This window comes from Lynx canadensis, chromosome D1 (genome assembly GCF_007474595.2).
Source record: "Lynx canadensis isolate LIC74 chromosome D1, mLynCan4.pri.v2, whole genome shotgun sequence".
Classification (NCBI taxonomy): Eukaryota; Metazoa; Chordata; class Mammalia; order Carnivora; family Felidae; genus Lynx; species Lynx canadensis.
In genome coordinates this window covers 483,991-500,657 of record NC_044312.2, presented here as the reverse complement: position 1 = coordinate 500,657, position 16,667 = coordinate 483,991, and the positions used below count along the sequence as shown (strand labels likewise).

At 42.7% G+C, this 16,667-nt stretch overlaps 1 long non-coding RNA gene across 1 annotated transcript; it reads right to left on the bottom strand.

The window, feature by feature from the left end:
- Window positions 1-582: 582 nt before the first annotated feature.
- Window positions 583-11,391, bottom strand: LOC115526547. The gene is made up of 3 exons (XR_003972623.1): window positions 11,330-11,391; window positions 7,636-7,639; window positions 583-626 (listed from the first exon to the last, which is right to left on the bottom strand). It is a non-coding gene; the product is annotated as an uncharacterized LOC115526547 (long non-coding RNA).
- Window positions 11,392-16,667: the final 5,276 nt, after the last annotated feature.

The window sequence follows — 16,667 nt, the reverse complement described above, 5'->3', positions numbered from 1 at the left end:
ATCAGAAAGAGAAATTGAGAAAATAGTCCCATTTAAAGATGCATAGGAAAGAATAAAATACCTAGGCACAAATTTAATCAGGGAGGTGAAAGTTCTGTACATTGAAAGTTCTGAGACATTAATGAAAAAAATTGAAGATGACACAAATAAATGGAAAGATACTCCATGCTCATGAATTGGAAGAATTAGTATTGTTAAAATGCCCATACTGCTAAATGCCATATACAGATTCAATGCAATCCCCATCAAAATTCCAATGGCATTTTTCACAGAAGGAGAACACACAATCCTATAATTTGTATGGAACCACAAAAGACCCAGAATACTCAATGCAATCTTGAGACAGAAAAAAAAAAAAAAAAAAAAAAGCTGGAGGCGTCGCAGTCCCTGATTTCAAATTACATTACACAGCTATAACAATTAAAACAGTAAGGTATTGGCATAAAAACAGACACACAGATCAGTGGAACAGAATACAGAGCCTAGAAATAAACCCACACGTATATGGTCAATTAATTTATGACAAAGGAGCCATGAATATACAATGGAGAAAGGACAGTGTCTTAAATATTTGGTGTTAAAAAAACTGGACAGCCACATGCAAAGCAATAAAACTGGACCACAATCTTACCCCACACACAAACACTAACTCAAAATGGATTAAAGAATGTAATACCTGAATGAAGATAAATACCTGTAATATTTGAATGTAAAACCTGAAACCATAAAACTCCTAGAAGAAAACATAGGAGGTAAGCTCCCTGACCTAAGTCTTGGTGATGGTTTTTTGAATCTGACACTAAAAGCAAAAGCAATGAAAGCAAAAATAAGCACTTGGGACTATATCAAATTAAAAAGCTTCTGCACAACAACAATAAAAATCGTAAAAAGGTAATCTGTATGGGAGAAAATAAATGCAAATCACGTATGAGACAATGGGGCCAATATCCAAAATATATATAGAACTCCACTCAATATCAAACAAAACAACCCCCCCCCAACAATCTGTTTAAAAAATAAGCAGAAGTCCTGAATAGACATTTTCCCAAAGATATACAGATGGCCAATATGTACATGAGAAGATGCTCAACATCACTGATAATCAGGGAAATGCAAATAAAAACCATGAGATAACAATGAATAACACATCACACCTGCTAGAACTGCTATCACCAAAAAGACAAGAAATAACAAGTGTTGGCGAGAATATGGAGAAAAGAGAACCCTCTTGCACTGTTGCTGGGTGCAGACGTGTGGAAAACAGGATGGAGTTTCCTCAAAAATTTAAAAATAGAAATACCATATGATCCAGCAATTCCACCTTTGCTTATTTATTTGTCCAAAGAAAACAAAAACTAATTTGAAAAGATATATACACCCCTAAGTTCACTGCAGCATTACCTACAAGAGCCAAGATACAGAAACAACCTAAGTGTCTACTGGTGGATGAATGGATAAAACAGATGTGGTATGCAGACACAGTGGAATATTATTCGGCCATAAAACATGAAATCTTGCCATTTGTGATAACATGAGTGGAACTTGAGGCATTATGCTAAATGAAGTAAGTCAGAGAGAGAAAGACATACTGTATTAACTCTCTTACATGTGGACTCTAAAACCAACTGACAAAGAAAAATACCAAACTTATAGATACAGAGAACAGACTGGTGCTTGTAGGAGGCTGGGGGGTGGGGAGGGGTGTTGGGAGAAATGGGTAAAGTTTGTTTTTTTTCAGTTTAAATAAATGGAATAATATTGTAAAAAAAATAAAAGGATGTTAACTTTGAAAATTTTTTGTAATATAGGGGACAGGAAAAAAAACAAATGTCTATCAATAGAGTACTGGTTAAATGAAATAAATACAGTATAATCTGTAAAAGGAATACTATGCAGCTAGAAGAAAGAATGAGGAGAGAGGTCCTACATATGTGATTTTTTTCTTTATTTTGAAATAGTTTCAAACTCAAGGGATAAGTGTAAAAATTAGTACAAGGAATTTCCTTTTACCTTTCACTGACTTCTCCAAATCTTGCCATTTTTTACCATAATTGCTTTATCATTCTCTCGAATCAGATTTTTCTTCAGGCTTACAGAGAGATAAATGAACTATTACATCATGTAAGTTAACCAGATATAATTGTAAGTGAAAAAAAAATCCCATTAGTGAGCAGTACAATCCAATTTTTGGATACACATATGCACACACAAAACCAAAAACTATCAAGGAAAAAATATCAAGGAGCCCATATTACTTTGGTGTATTTACAAAGAATCATGAACATCTGGAAAATCCTTCGAGCTGTGAGTTATAGACTCTGCTTCCCATTGGACTCACCCATGTCCAGGCCACGCCCATACAGATATGGTAAGAATCTGACGGTATGATCAGGTATCAGTAAATTTTAAAACTTCCAGTGTGATTCCAGTGTGAAACTCTGGTTAAGAGCCACTTGTTTGAATCAGTTCCTGTCACAGTTAAGCGTCCACATGAATCACCCGGATATAATATTAATACACACATACTCATTCAGTAGGTCTGGGGTGGATTCTGAGCTCCCGCATTTGTAAGCAGCTCCCAGCTGATGCTGCTGCTGGTCACGGACCAGACTTGGAAAAGCACTGGCTTAGTTTTTAAGGCGGTGGTTCTCCAAATGTAACGTGTTTCAAAAATCACCTGGGAAAGTTGGTAAAAACAGGCTCAGGCCCATTTTTACTGAAGTTTACTAAAGACTGGTCTACTTCAGTAAGTCTGGGCCATTCATTAGCTGTCTAGATGAGGCCGACGGACACCAACATTTGAGAACGGCTGTTTTTCGATGACCAGAATGCCTGCAGCTGAGCAGTCCTAAGATCATTACATGCACAGTTTCTCTGATGGTAATGTGACACCTGGTTGCCAAGGTGACTGGCCTGGTTTGATGCTTTTCCCACTGGTTGGAATGCTGTAGAAATCCTACCCATCTTTCAGGGCCTACACTCATGACAATTTGTTTGCGAAGCGTCTCTAACCACCTCTACTGGATTGGGAGTCTTGCATGGCTGTAAATACCTGCACTGGCTCCTGTAGCACCTCGCCCCACACTCCCATTAGTGTTAAAGCTAAAACCAGAGACTGGATTTCCCATTTTTGTATTTGTCTCCCTTTCCTCTGAACGCTCCCTTCAATGAGATGGATCTCTGTCCTCACCTTTGCCTATGTTGCAGCCCTTATTTGTTACTCGAGGCACGAGTATTCATGCCTTCATTAATGAGGTAAGTGAGTGAGGTGTTCCCGGGGGGCAGTGAGCTCTGGGTAGTGACTGCAGCTGGTTACAGGTGCCACATGGATGCAGGGATGCGGCCTTGCTCACACTACGTCCACCACACCCGGCACGCAGCACGTGTCCATATGTTGCTGTCAGTGAAAGACACAAGTGAAAGGGAACAAGAGTCAAGGCACAGAGAACTTTCATGGCGAGACAAGGATTTGAGAGTTGTTCAGTAAGCATCGTGATGCAACTTTTCAGCAGGGAAAAATGTGTGATGATGATGAAGATTTTTAACACGGGCTGTGGCAAAAGCAAGGAGATGCTGGCCTGAAGAGGGAAGGGAGGAGACAGTACCATCAGGAGGATGTCATATAATCGAGGTTGGAGCAGATATCAAGGTATAAAACACAGGCTAATCATCATTTCGTTGAGCATTTACTTTGTATTACTTATAATGCGAAGTACATACATGATCTTTTATCTTTATAAATGTGCCATGTGGTAGATATTCTCACTTTATAAATAATGAAATCTAGGCTCAAAGACATTAAGCCTCTTGTCAAAAGTCACACGTGGGAGCCAAGACTTGAACCCAAGACGGTCCCGCTCCAAAATCTTACTGCAGTAATCGCAGTGATGTGGAGGGAATCGCAGTAATCTTCAGCAGGTTCTGGAGATACTTCTATTCTGGGGAGAACTGACCCACTGGAATTACCGATTCAGGTTTGGGGAAACCAGAATGAGGCAGGAAGAAACAACATTTTGTAGCATGCCCTAATGATACGCCTGATCACGCCATGTCATTATGTGGTGACGGCTGAAGTGACGGTCTGCATACTCAGCATCTTCGTTGCAAACTCTTAGGAGGAAGTCTCAGGAGAAGCACACAGAATCCCCTGGTTACCTATAATTCTGGCCCACATCCCCTCCTTTCCTTCTGGCTCTTGAAGTGCAATTTTCTGGTAGCTTGGGCACATTATAAAATAAAGGTGAGTGGCCAGGAAAAGACTTTCTGCTGATGTTTGGTGTGGGAGGTGGGTGCAGATGTCATCTTTTGTGGCTCAGTTTTGTGAGTCCATTAAATGCCCTGTTTTAAGAAAAGCGTAGTAAATACTTGTGCCCACCAGTACATTTTCAAATCATGAAATCAGAGCTGCTCTTAAGATCAATCGATAATAGAGAATTTGTTCAGAATGCGAAAAACTGAAAAAGCTCTACTTAATACCCACACGGTCCAAATCCATTCAGTTCTATCACAGCGGGAGAAGGCATGACATAATTCCAGATACGAATGAAAGTGGACTGAATTTTCTGAAAACTATAATCTGGCTCTAATTTAAAAAATATTACCTCAGTCGGTGGGCTTTTAGTTTTTTAAGCTCCTATGCAACAGTGGCACAAATGATTGTGTTGTGTTTCCTGACATCTACCTTACTTAGGCCCATCAAACGGCCCCGGACACGGCAGTGCCCCAGCCTCCGCACAGCCCGAAACCTAAATTGGAAGGAAATGGTTACCGCTGCTCCAGGAGACTCTGGATCCTTTCCAATGTGCTTGATTTCGTCATCACTTTTATTTTTAAAAACTGTTTTCGTTATTCTGAAAAAAAGAGCTTAGAAAATATGTAAAAGCATAAAGAAAAAGTCTCCTATAATCTCATCACTCGGTGCCAGCCGCTGGTAACCTGCTCTAACTCTGGAGTGCAAATATATGCATGCACTCACTCAACTTTGTGAGAGGACATCAAGTCCAGTCTTTCGTGGTCAGACTGTAGGAAAGTATTAAGAGGCAGGAAAGGGGGCACGCTGAAGGGTGTGCTATGTGAGGCCAGATGAGCCAATAGGAAATTGTATCGTTTCACTGGGAGGGCCTGAGGGATGGGTTTGCCATCAGTGGTGGGCCAGTCAGGGTGTTGACGTGGCCTCCCTGCAAGCCAGGACTGACAGTAGGGCCGGAGAGCTGGGCCTGCTCATGGCAGCAGGGATGAGGTCGTATGACCACTAGCTGTCGATGATGTTGAACTTCCAGAAGCCAGGGGCCACGATTACTTGTGAGGTCAGCAAGGTTGCAAAGGCAATCACCAACGCGGCTTGGCCTTCAGGGAACTGTGGTCCCCAGGGGCATAGAGTTGTGCCCCACATGCTAAATGCAGAGAAAGGCAAGAATACACGGGCAGGAGACTCAGGTCTGCCCCACCCCACTACCACCAATAACAGTATCTTCCTCTGCATTTGGACTCAATCCGGTTCTCACACCTGGAACCTGTTCACTGACGAGGTGGGCAGTGAACCAGTGCCAGCTAAAATAACTAGATACCCAGTTAAGTTCGAATTTCAGATAAACAACGAAAGATGTTTTAATGTAAGTATATCCCAGGCAATACTTGGGACATACTTATGCTAAGTTTTTTTTTTAATTGTTTATCTAAAACTCAAGTTTAATTAAGTTCTTATATTTTTATTACTTAATATGGCAATCCTAGTTCTGGAGAAAGGATCCTGATGCCATAAAGAATTTACACTATGATGATTCTTCTGATCTTTCCTCAAAGGGACCTATGTCTATTTACTTGGGTGCTGGTGCATGGATGTTCTGAGGACTATTCGACATAGGACTTGAGAGTTGATGTTTATACTCATAGACCAGAAGTTTCTCTGTGGCTTCCTACTGGGTAATGAGTGAAGTAGTAGCCAGGTTTCAGCTTAGAGTGGGTCTACTGAGCCCAGGACTTGGGGGACTGGTGATCATTTCCTTGGCTCAGGAACACACAAAAGGGATTGACATACGTAGCAGTTGGGAGTAGCTAGCATAGTAGGCCTCGGCCTGTGGTGGGGGAGGCCTCTAAAAGTGCATGCATTCCTTCCTACCCTCTATGTTCTGCCAAGATAGTAATGAATTAAAAAAAAGGGGCGCCTGGGTGGCGCAGTCGGTTAAGCGTCCGACTTCAGCCAGGTCACGATCTCACGGTCCGGGAGTTTGAGCCCCGCGTCGGGCTCTGGGCTGATGGCTCAGAGCCTGGAGCCTGTTTCCGATGCTGTGTCTCCCTCTCTCTCTGCCCCTCCCCCGTTCATGCTCTGTCTCTCTCTGTCCCCAAAATAAATAAACGTTGAAAAAAAAATTAAAAAAAAAAAAAGTGTTATATCTCACATCTCAAGAGATGGGACAGACATTAGCCCCACCCTTAAGGATCATAAGGAAGCATGGGTGGTGGTCCCCATCACCCATCTGTTTATTTCACCTGTCTCTGTCCTGCAGAGAGATTACACAAGCTCTCCTAAGTATTAGCCTCTATTGAGGCTGCTGTGCTGGGTATGGATTCATTGGTAGAGCATGTTAATAAGATCTCGGGCACATGGTATGCACACAGTGATTTGGCAAATACTTTCTTTTCTTCCTTTCTTTTTCTTTTTTTTAATGTTTTTATTTATTTTTGAGAGACAGAGAGAGACAGAGTGTGAGCAGGGAAGGGGCAGAGAGGGAGACACAGAATCCGAAGCAGGCTTCAGGCTCTGAGCTGTCAGCACAGAGCCCAACGTGGGGCTCAAACTCATGAACCATGAGATCATGACCTGAGCCGAAGTCGGACGCTCAACCAACTGAACTCCCAGACGACCCTTGGCTAATGCTTTCTTTGCTGCTCCAAGCAGAAGAAAAAAGTATTAGAAACTATTGGCATTCCCATGGAACAGGCAGAAATGCACATGACAGTTTTGCTCTAGGGCTCTCTGTCAAAATACAGTCAGAAGAGATCTGGACCATCTGAACATCGCACAGAACATCACATTGATGACCTCATCTTGATTAAGTCAGACAAACAAGACGTGGCTAGCAGGAGACCATGGTAAGACACTTTCATTCCAGAGCATGGGAGACAAACCTTTCAAAGACTCAGGAACCTGCCATGCAGGGAAATCTCTTAGAGGTCCAGTGGTCAGCGTCATGCTGGGACAGCTACTCGAGTGAAAGATAATTCGCTCCATCTTGCATCCTCTACTACAAACAAAGAAGCACAGTATCTCTTCGGTCTCTCTGGGCTTTGAAAGCAGCACATTCTGTACCTAAGACTTGTATTCTAGACCATATGCTGCATCGTCCAGAAGGCTGACAGATTTGAGCAGCGCCCAGGCAGGAAGCGTTTCTGCATAAGGACTGGGCTGTAGTGCAATTCGCGCTTCCAGGCTATTTGGCTGACGGGATGATGTGGAGATGCCAGCTGTGGGGAGAGAGGTAGTGTGCAGTTTATGGCAAACCCCAGTGGGAGAATTAAATGCAAGCCCCTGGGTTTCCGTGGCAGAACCATGCCTTCTGTAGCAGAGACGTTTATGCCTTCCAAGAGACAGATCCTGGTGTGTTGTGTTACTAGACCTTGGCAAAGTAGAAACACTTGCCTGTTTTCACCAAATGACCATACTTCCAGAAGTAGCCATTATAATCTGATTCTCTTAGACGCAGCAAGTCATAAGATTGATTTCCATCCTAAGATGGAAATGGCACGTCTGGGATTGAGCCTCAGCTGAACCAGAGCACATGAGTCAGTTGCAAGAGCAAGTAGTTTTTGGAGGTCACCGGGAGGACATGACCACCGGTTGACCTGGAAGCTGAACCTGGCAATCAGAGGATCCTCACCCCAGCTCCTATCCTTGGAATGTACATCCTACCCACTGTTTTCACAGTGGGAGCCATTTTCAAGGACTCAGCTTTGAGATAGCAATGTGTTGAGATTTCCGGGACTGAATACATGACTGAACTCATTCAAGACCTCTATACAAACCATTAAGACGTGTAGGTGTGGAGAGTTACTCATTTTGCAGCTGCCCAAGACAAGGCTTGTATGCAAGCTCCCTCGGTTGTTAAAACTGCCGCTTATCAATCTGGAGTGGCCTGCCTCTTTCTTTGGTCTCTCCTTGCCCTCCAAGCATGGGGGCCAGTTTGCAAACCAACAGTATCCCAGACCCCCTTGCCACTTTCAAGTTTGGTATTAGCATCATTCGTCAGCTTGCACCTATGGCCACCAGGGGAGTCACATACGCAAGCTAAAACAGCTGGTTTATGGACTGGTTGGGTTGGTATATGAGTGAGATCCAAAAATGAATACCTGGTACACTGTAGCCTTACTTAAGTGTGGATCTGCAAGACAGTGGTAGGGAAAATTTTCCTAATCGTGGAGTTTTGAGTATTGCACTTGATTGTTGCTATTGTGTAGAATAAGGGGCGTGAGGTGAGAAAAGGAGGGTGTGTATGAGTGCGAGTGCGAGTGTGTGTGTGTGTGTGTGTGCATGCACACATGCATAAAAACACATACATCCTCTCAGGTAGTGGTGAGTGGTCTGGCTGGTTGGTCAGAAGCCAGAAAGGGAAACAGCTGAAAGACTGAACACAAGAAAGCTTGTGAGAGGCTTGTGAAGGGACGTGTGGGAGTAGAGCTGAAGTGTGAAGGGTTTTACATCACGGGTAATGTCCCCCAGAAAACAAGTGCCCACCGTGGAAAAGACACTGAATAACAACACAGATAAAATGTTTTGATCAGTCGACATTAGCTCGCCTTGCCATTGGTCCCTCCGTACTGGAGTGGAGTGGTCATGGGGACAGGGATGGATGGCGTGACTCCCATTGATCAGTTGCCCCATGAATAGAGCAAATGGTGGCAGCCATGGAGTTCCGTGGCTTAGATATTCCTTTAAGAAGAAAGCTGCTGACCAGCTGTGAGGAGTGCAGGTAGCTGACGGTCTTCACTGGCAGCACCTTCTGGATGCATCACAGCATCTGGATGGCAACCACCCCCTCTTCCCAGGCAGCTCAGGCACTGGCTGAGCCCCGCGGGAGTAACAGTACCCTTTCTGCCCAACACAGGACTCTTCTACCAGCCATCTTTGCTCCAGAGCTCAAAGGGGGCCAAGCGAGAGTTTTGCAGAGGTGCACCTCCGGCTAGGGCCTCTCTGCTCAATCCGCCTGGCTTCTCCCTTTCTTTTCACGAGTCCAAATGCTAGCATCACAGTCTGCTCCCGCTCCCTTTTCCATTTATTTTTCATAGACGCCTCCACCACCTCCTCCTCCACCTCCTTCTGGGCATCTGCTTCCTAGAGGACCCAACAGATGCAGAGGCATTTCTGCTCTCCTTTGTTGTAATAATGAATGTACCTTTAATTTTCAAAGTATGTGTTTGAATAATTCTTTTCCCTGCTGTTTGCGCTTCTTGGTGTTGAATAGTTTATTACATGGTACTCATCTCACCTGAATGTACTTGAGTGCTCACACAAATCATTCACAAAGATATATTTTAGTGTGTCAAGAATAAGGTCTTAGTATAACAATTCCACAAAGGAGTGGCTAATGATATAATCTACTAGTTAAATGTGCCTCAATTCCATGATGTATAGCATAGGTAGTACAGACAGATCTGTTGAGAAGCAATACTCCCACACCAAAGAAATAAAGTCACAAGATTTGTTATTTATAGATCTCAGATATGGGGGATGGAAACTTCAGGAATGATCTGGGGGACAGCAGTCCTCTGTTCCAGGCCATGGGTCAGGAGATGGTAGAAAGCAGGGTAGCAAGTACCTCTTACTTATAAGGTGGTTGGGCAGAGGACACTACCTTTTCACAGGCTCAGTGCTAAGCAGTTATTTCAAAAGGTGCCCTGAAATCAGTAATCAAAAAATTCTTCCAACAAACAAAAGTCTAGGACCAGATAGATTTTACTAAACATTTAAAGAAGTTAATACCTATTCTTCTCAAACTCTTCTAGAAAGTAGAAGGGGGAGGAAAGCTTTCAAATTCATTCTACAAGGCCAGTAATACCCTGACTTCAAAATCAGATAGACATTACATAAAAAAGAAAACTATAGGCCAATATCCCTGATGAGCATAAATGCGAAACTCCTCAACAAAATATTAGCAAACTGAATGCAACAATACATTAAAAGAATCAGTCATCTCGATCAAGAGGGAGTTGTTCCAGGGTACAAGATGGTTCAATATTTGCAAACCAATCAACGTGATACATCACATTAACAAAATGAAGGATAAAAACCATATGATCATTTTGATAGATCCAGGAAAAGCATTTGACAAAATTCAACATCCATTTATGAAAGAAGTTCTCAACAAAGTGGGCTTAGAGGAAACAGATCTCAACATAATAAAGGCCATATATCACAAACCCACAACTAACATCATACTTAGTGGGAAAAAGCTGAGAGCTTTTCCTCTGATACCACGATTAAGACAAGGATGTCCACTCTCACCACCTGTATTGAAGTCCTAGTCTCAGCAATCAGGCAAGCAAAAGAAATAAAAGGCAACAAAATTGGTTAGGAAGAATTTAAACTGTCACTATTGGCAGATGACATGATAAAACACATAGAAAACCTAAAAAACACACTAAAAAACTATTAGAACTAATGAAATAATGCAGTCAAATTGCAGGATACAAAATTAACATACAGAAGTATGTTGAGTTTCAATATAATAATAACAAAGTAGCAGAAAGAGAAATTAAGAAAACAATCCCATAATTGTACCAAAAAGAATAAAATACCTAGGAATAAATTTAACCAAGAAGGTAAATGGTCTGTATTCTGAAAAGTATAAAACTTTAATGAAAGAAATTAAAGATGAAAAAAATGGAGAGATATACCATTGCCATGCCCATGGAGTGGAAAAATTAAAATTGTCAAAATGTCCATATTACCCCAAGCAATCTACAGATTCAATGCAATCCCTGTCAAAATACCAACAGCATTTTTCACAGAGCTAGAAAAAATAATACTAAAATTTGTAAGGAACCATAAAAGACTTTGAATAGCCAAAGTAATCTTGAGAAAAATCTTGGGAGGTATCTCAGTCCCAAATTTCAAGCTATGAAAAACTATAGTACGGTGCTGGCACAAACACAGATAATATAGATCAATGGAACAAGATAGATAGCCCAGAAATAAACCCATGCTGAGATGGTCAATTAATCTATGAAAAAGAAGGCAAGAATATCTAATGGTGAAAAGACAGTCTCTTCAACAAAATGTGTGGGAAAACTGGACAGCAGCATGCAAAAGAACGAAACTGGACCACCTTCTTACACCATACACAAAAATAAACTCAAAATGGATTAAAGACCTAAAGTTAGACCTGAGACCATAAATATCCCAGACAAGAACACAGGCAATAATTTCTTTGACATTGGCCAAAGAAACATATTTCTAGGTATGTCTCCTTTTAAAAAATTTTTAATGTTTTATTTTATTTTTGACAGAGAGAGAAGAGACAGAGCTCGAGTGGGGGAAGGGCAGAGTGTGAGGGAGACACAGCATCTGAAGCAGGCTCCAGGCTCTGAGCTGTCAGTACAGAGCCTGATGTGGGACTCGAACCCATGAGCTGTGAGATCACGACCTGAGCTGAAGTCAGATGCTTAACTGACCGAGCCACCCAGGCGCCCCTAAATACGTCTCTTAATGCAAGAGAAACAAAAGCAAAAATAATCTATTGGGATGACATGAATATAAAAACCCTTTGTACAGTGCAGGAAATCATCCACAAAACAAAAAAGCAACCTATTGAATGGGAGAAAATATTTGCAAATGATATATCTAATAAGGGGTTAATATCCAAAATATATAAAGAACTTCTACAACTCAACATCAAAAAAACCCAGACAATCTTATTAAAAACTGGGCAGAGGACCTGAATAGACATTTTTCTAAACAAAATACACAGATGGCCAACAGACACATGAAAATATGCTCAACATCACTCATCATCAGGGAAATGCAAATCAAAATCACAATGAGATAGCACCTGAATACCTGTCAGAATGGCTACAGCCCAAAAGACAAGAAACAACGAGTGCTGGCAAGGATGTGGAGAAAAAGGAACCTGTGCACTGTTGGTGGGAGTGTAAACTGGCAGAGCCACTGTGGAAAACGGTATGTAGTTTCCTTAAAAAATTAAAAAGAGAAGTACTATATTATCCAGTAATTCCACCACTGTGCATTTACCCAAAGAATATGAAAACATTAATTCAAAAAGATGCATGCACCCTTATGTTCATTGCAGCATTATTTACAACAGCCAAGACAAGGAAGAAACCTAAGTGCCCACTGATAGATGAACGGACGAAGAAGATATGGCACACACACACACACAGGAACACTACTCAGCCACAAAAAAGAATGAGGTCTTGCCATTAGTGACAACATGGATGGACTTGGAAGGTATTATGCTAAGTGAGCCAAGTCAGAGAAAGGCAAATATCATATTATTTCACTTACATGTGGAATGTAAAAAACAGAAAATGAACAAGCAAACAAATAAACAAACAAACAAATAAACAGAAACAGACCCATAAATACAGAGAACAAACTGATGGTAGCCAGAGGGGAGAGGTAGGGGGATGGGCAGAATGGGTGGAGGGAAGGGGGAGACACAGGCTGCCAGTGATGGGAGAACAAGTCACGGGGATGAAACGTGACCTCACGGGGAGGACACCAGTGCTGTGTGGTAGTGGTCCGAGTAGTCTTATGTCCGTGACAGGCCGTGTGAGCAGGGCACAACGTGTGGAGGTGTGTGTGCCTGAAACTCGTGTGACATAACCCGACTGTGCCTCAGGAAGACAAAGAAAGAAACTGAAAAAGGCCCGGGAAAGCAAAGCAGGGACCGGTGGCAGGAACCCTCAGCTCAGTGGTCATGGATGTCCAGACTCCGGGCACCAGCAGGTTGTCACACCATGATGCACACCTGGAGTTTTTCTCTGCACAGATGTGTCAGGTGGTAGAAATATCCAGTAACTGCAGAGCACGCCGTGGAAACTTGACCTGCAGCTTGAATGTACTTATAAATCATGGGCTGTATGTGCCTGGATGGTAGGTGTTCAGTACATATTTGCTGAACGAACGAAGGGATAAAATGACTGGTATACATCTACTAGCTGAACAGTTGTTTAGAAGTGTTAGTGTAGAATTGATTGACGTTACTTTAATTATTTTAGTGAAGTTATGTAGTAATTATAAACTATTATTAAAAAGCATGGTAATTCTTGGCATAATTCTCTGAGCAGCCCTTTGCACACAAATCTGTGGTCTCTGGTTCCAATTACCACCTCTTTGGCATATTTTCAGGCCCCGTGGGGGTTTCCTATGACTTCCTGTTAGCGTGGGACCCAGGGTACCAAAGTGGCCTCACTGAGCTCCCGGCAGCCTGTGTGGCCTTTGCAAGCAGCCTCCTGCCCCCCAGGTCCCTACTTCCAGCATGCCGACCATGTTCTGCTGCCTGCACATGACTTCCTGCTGATCGGAACATTCCAGTGTGCCGCCTGTTAGTGAGCTAAGGTGGGATGTCCTGGTGGCAGGGTTCTGAGGCATGTGCCAAAGAAACTTCGGGGAAGTTCGGTGGGAACGGGACGCTGTGGCGTCACATGTGGGTTCTCTGGAAGCGGGCATGGAGCTGGAGTTTAGGGCGGACGACACGTGCCAGGGGTCATGCCCTGAAAGGGAACAAGAGAGAAGGCCACGCTGGGCCCGGGTAGAAGTGGGGCTTGCGTCACACGTGTGCAAGGCCCAGGCCGGCGGGGCGTGGGCGCTGCTGGAACCAGTACCGTTGTCAGTGTGGCCCACTCAGCCATGGGCTGCAGGATGCCCGGGAGGGACAGGACTTGGGGCAAGCCAGTCCTTCAGGCCCTGCCTGGGCTGCAGAGAGCCGGGAGCCTGTCTGCAGACCACTCCTCACAGGTGGGGAGCAAGTCCTTTCTGGAAGGGAGGCTGGGTGGGCTTTCTTTGTGGCTGCAGCACCTGGTGTGTAGAGGGCCTCTTCTTCTTTTTTTTTTTTTTTAAAGTAAAATCTGTTGTCTTATTGTATATAAACTGTAAGCGTGCAATTTAATGTGCTTTGATATATGTAAGCAACCATGTAATAAAACTGTTCCAATTAAGGCAGAGGACACGTCATCACCCAATATAAAATTCCCTCTTTTCCTCTTCCTGGTCCATCTTGTCTCTCTTGTGCACTGTGTCTTTAGTTGGATACGGTGTGTGTGTGTGTGTGTGTGTGTGTGTGTGTGTGTGTGTGTGTGATTTTAGAGATTGAGACAGTGAGAGAGAGTGTATGTGAGCAGGGGAAGGGCATACAGAAAGAGAGAATCCCAAGCAGGCTCCACACTCAGCACAGAGCCCGAGGCAGGGCTCAATCCCATGACCCTGGGATCATGACCTGAGCTGAAACCAAGAGCTGGACATTCAATCAACTGAACTAGACAGGCACCCCGATAGGCTGTTTTTGAAGTTCATACACATCTATGTTTTCATAGTTTGTTCATTATTGTTGCTGGGCAGTTTTCCATGGAATGAATGCATTAAAATCTGTCCAACTCTACATCTGGTACAATATGTGAGTTGTTTCCTGGCTTTGTTCTGTTTTATTTTGTTTGACTCTTATGGAGAAAACAGTTATAAATAGACTTGAGATTTGTGTTTTTGTGGACAGATGTTTTCATTTCTCTTGGGTAAATGTGATACATACACACAATGGAATAGTATTCAGCCATAAAAAAGAAGATCTTGTCATTTGGCAAAACCTGGATGGACCTTGAGGGCACCATACTGAGTGAAATAAGTCAGATAGAGAAAGACAAATACCACGTGATCTTACTTATGTGTGGCCTCTAACTCAGAGACAAAGAGAACAGACTGGGAGTTGCTGGAGATGGGCTGGGGTGGGTGAGATGGGTGAAGGTCAAATGCTACAAAGGTTGGGGTAGAACACACTCCCTTTCCATAAGCTACTGATACAACATTTAATTGTCAGGATGAGGCCAGACGAGGAAGGATGTCCGATGTTGCGTGATGCTCACGTCCCTCCCCACACCCCCAATAAATACTAGTTTTACAAAAATAGCTACTGGCTCACAAACTATAGTTTGTTGAGCCTGGCTGCAGGCAACACATAGATTTGATTAAAAAGTTAAATATTAATCTTCAAATCTAAGTTATAATATGTTGGTTTTATTTTTCCTCTTCGAACAATTTTAATTGACACACAACATAGAAAAAACTATGTAAACAGCAACATAACTATTTCCCTTAAATCTCTCCCTGTAGCTCTGGTGCTTCACTCACCCGCTCTCTGGGGAGCAGGACAGCCCGCCTTTTACCTCGTATGCTGATTCTGTACACAACGGGGTACGAATGAATAATCTCACTAAATCTATCCCTAAAGGTCTCTTGTTGCTATTTTCTCCCAAACAGCTGTGGGTCTTCAAATCACATGTTCACAGCATCTTTCAACCTCCCATTTCTGAATACAGGCAAAATCGTTGTGTCTGATCTGAGAATGGTGGCTCTGTGAGTCAACACCGCGTTCTAAAGGACTCATTCCACCCTTTCCAGGTCTTTTTCCACCGTCTTTTCAAGCAGGCAGAAGTAATTCGAGGGAGGCACGTCCAGGCTGAGTGAGGTTTTGGCAGATGGGGGGAAAGGGAGGAGATTGGATTCCCTACCTTTTAATTTTGGTAACAAAGGAAACCTAGGCCCCGGGGGAGGTTAAGAAGTTTGCTCAAAGAAGATGAAGATACTTCCTGATTTCTCCTGTTTTGTGTCTTGTTCCTATACTGAATTTATTCTGTTTGGGTTCTAACTGATATATATCTATATTTTTAAATTTTTTTTAATGTTTATTTATTTTGGTGAGAGAAAGAGACACACACAGAATGCGAGTGGGGGGGGGGCAGAGAGAGGGGGAGACACAGAATCCGAAGCGGGCTCCAGGCTCTGAGCTGTCAGCACAGAGCCTGACATGGGGCTCAAACCCACAAACTGTGAGATCGTGACCTGAGCTGAAGCTGGACACTCAACTGACTGAGCCACCCAGATGCCTATATGTGTGTATATATATATATATATATATATACATATATAGGCATAATATATGATAATATATAATATATATGTATGCATATATATATTAATGAGAACGAGAAGCTGGAGGAAGAACATTTCTCTAAATGTTGGTGCACAGCTTCAGATATCTGTGGTTGGAGAAGTGCTTTACTGTGATGAAGGGGTAACGTGACCTTCCCGATACGAGTGCATTTGTGGCTAGTCCTCTGTTGTAGTATAAAGTTCATGCATCCTCTCAGTTCCAAAATGCAGTGATCCAAAGACAGAAAGGACAAAAACATTTTAGTATTGTCTTAAAATAGAAGTTAATTTCATTCTTTTTTTGAAGCTTAAAATAGTATGTAATTATAGTCCAATCCATGCTAATTAAGAAACACTGGCCACAAGGATCTAGCTATCTACTACTAGGAAATTTAATAATAGAAGAGCAGAATTTTTGAGTAGAAGAGACTCCATAGATCATTTGTGTCAGGGGCTCTTATCCTTTTAGGATTATGGGTCACGCTATATACCTTATACTTTTGGATTCTAT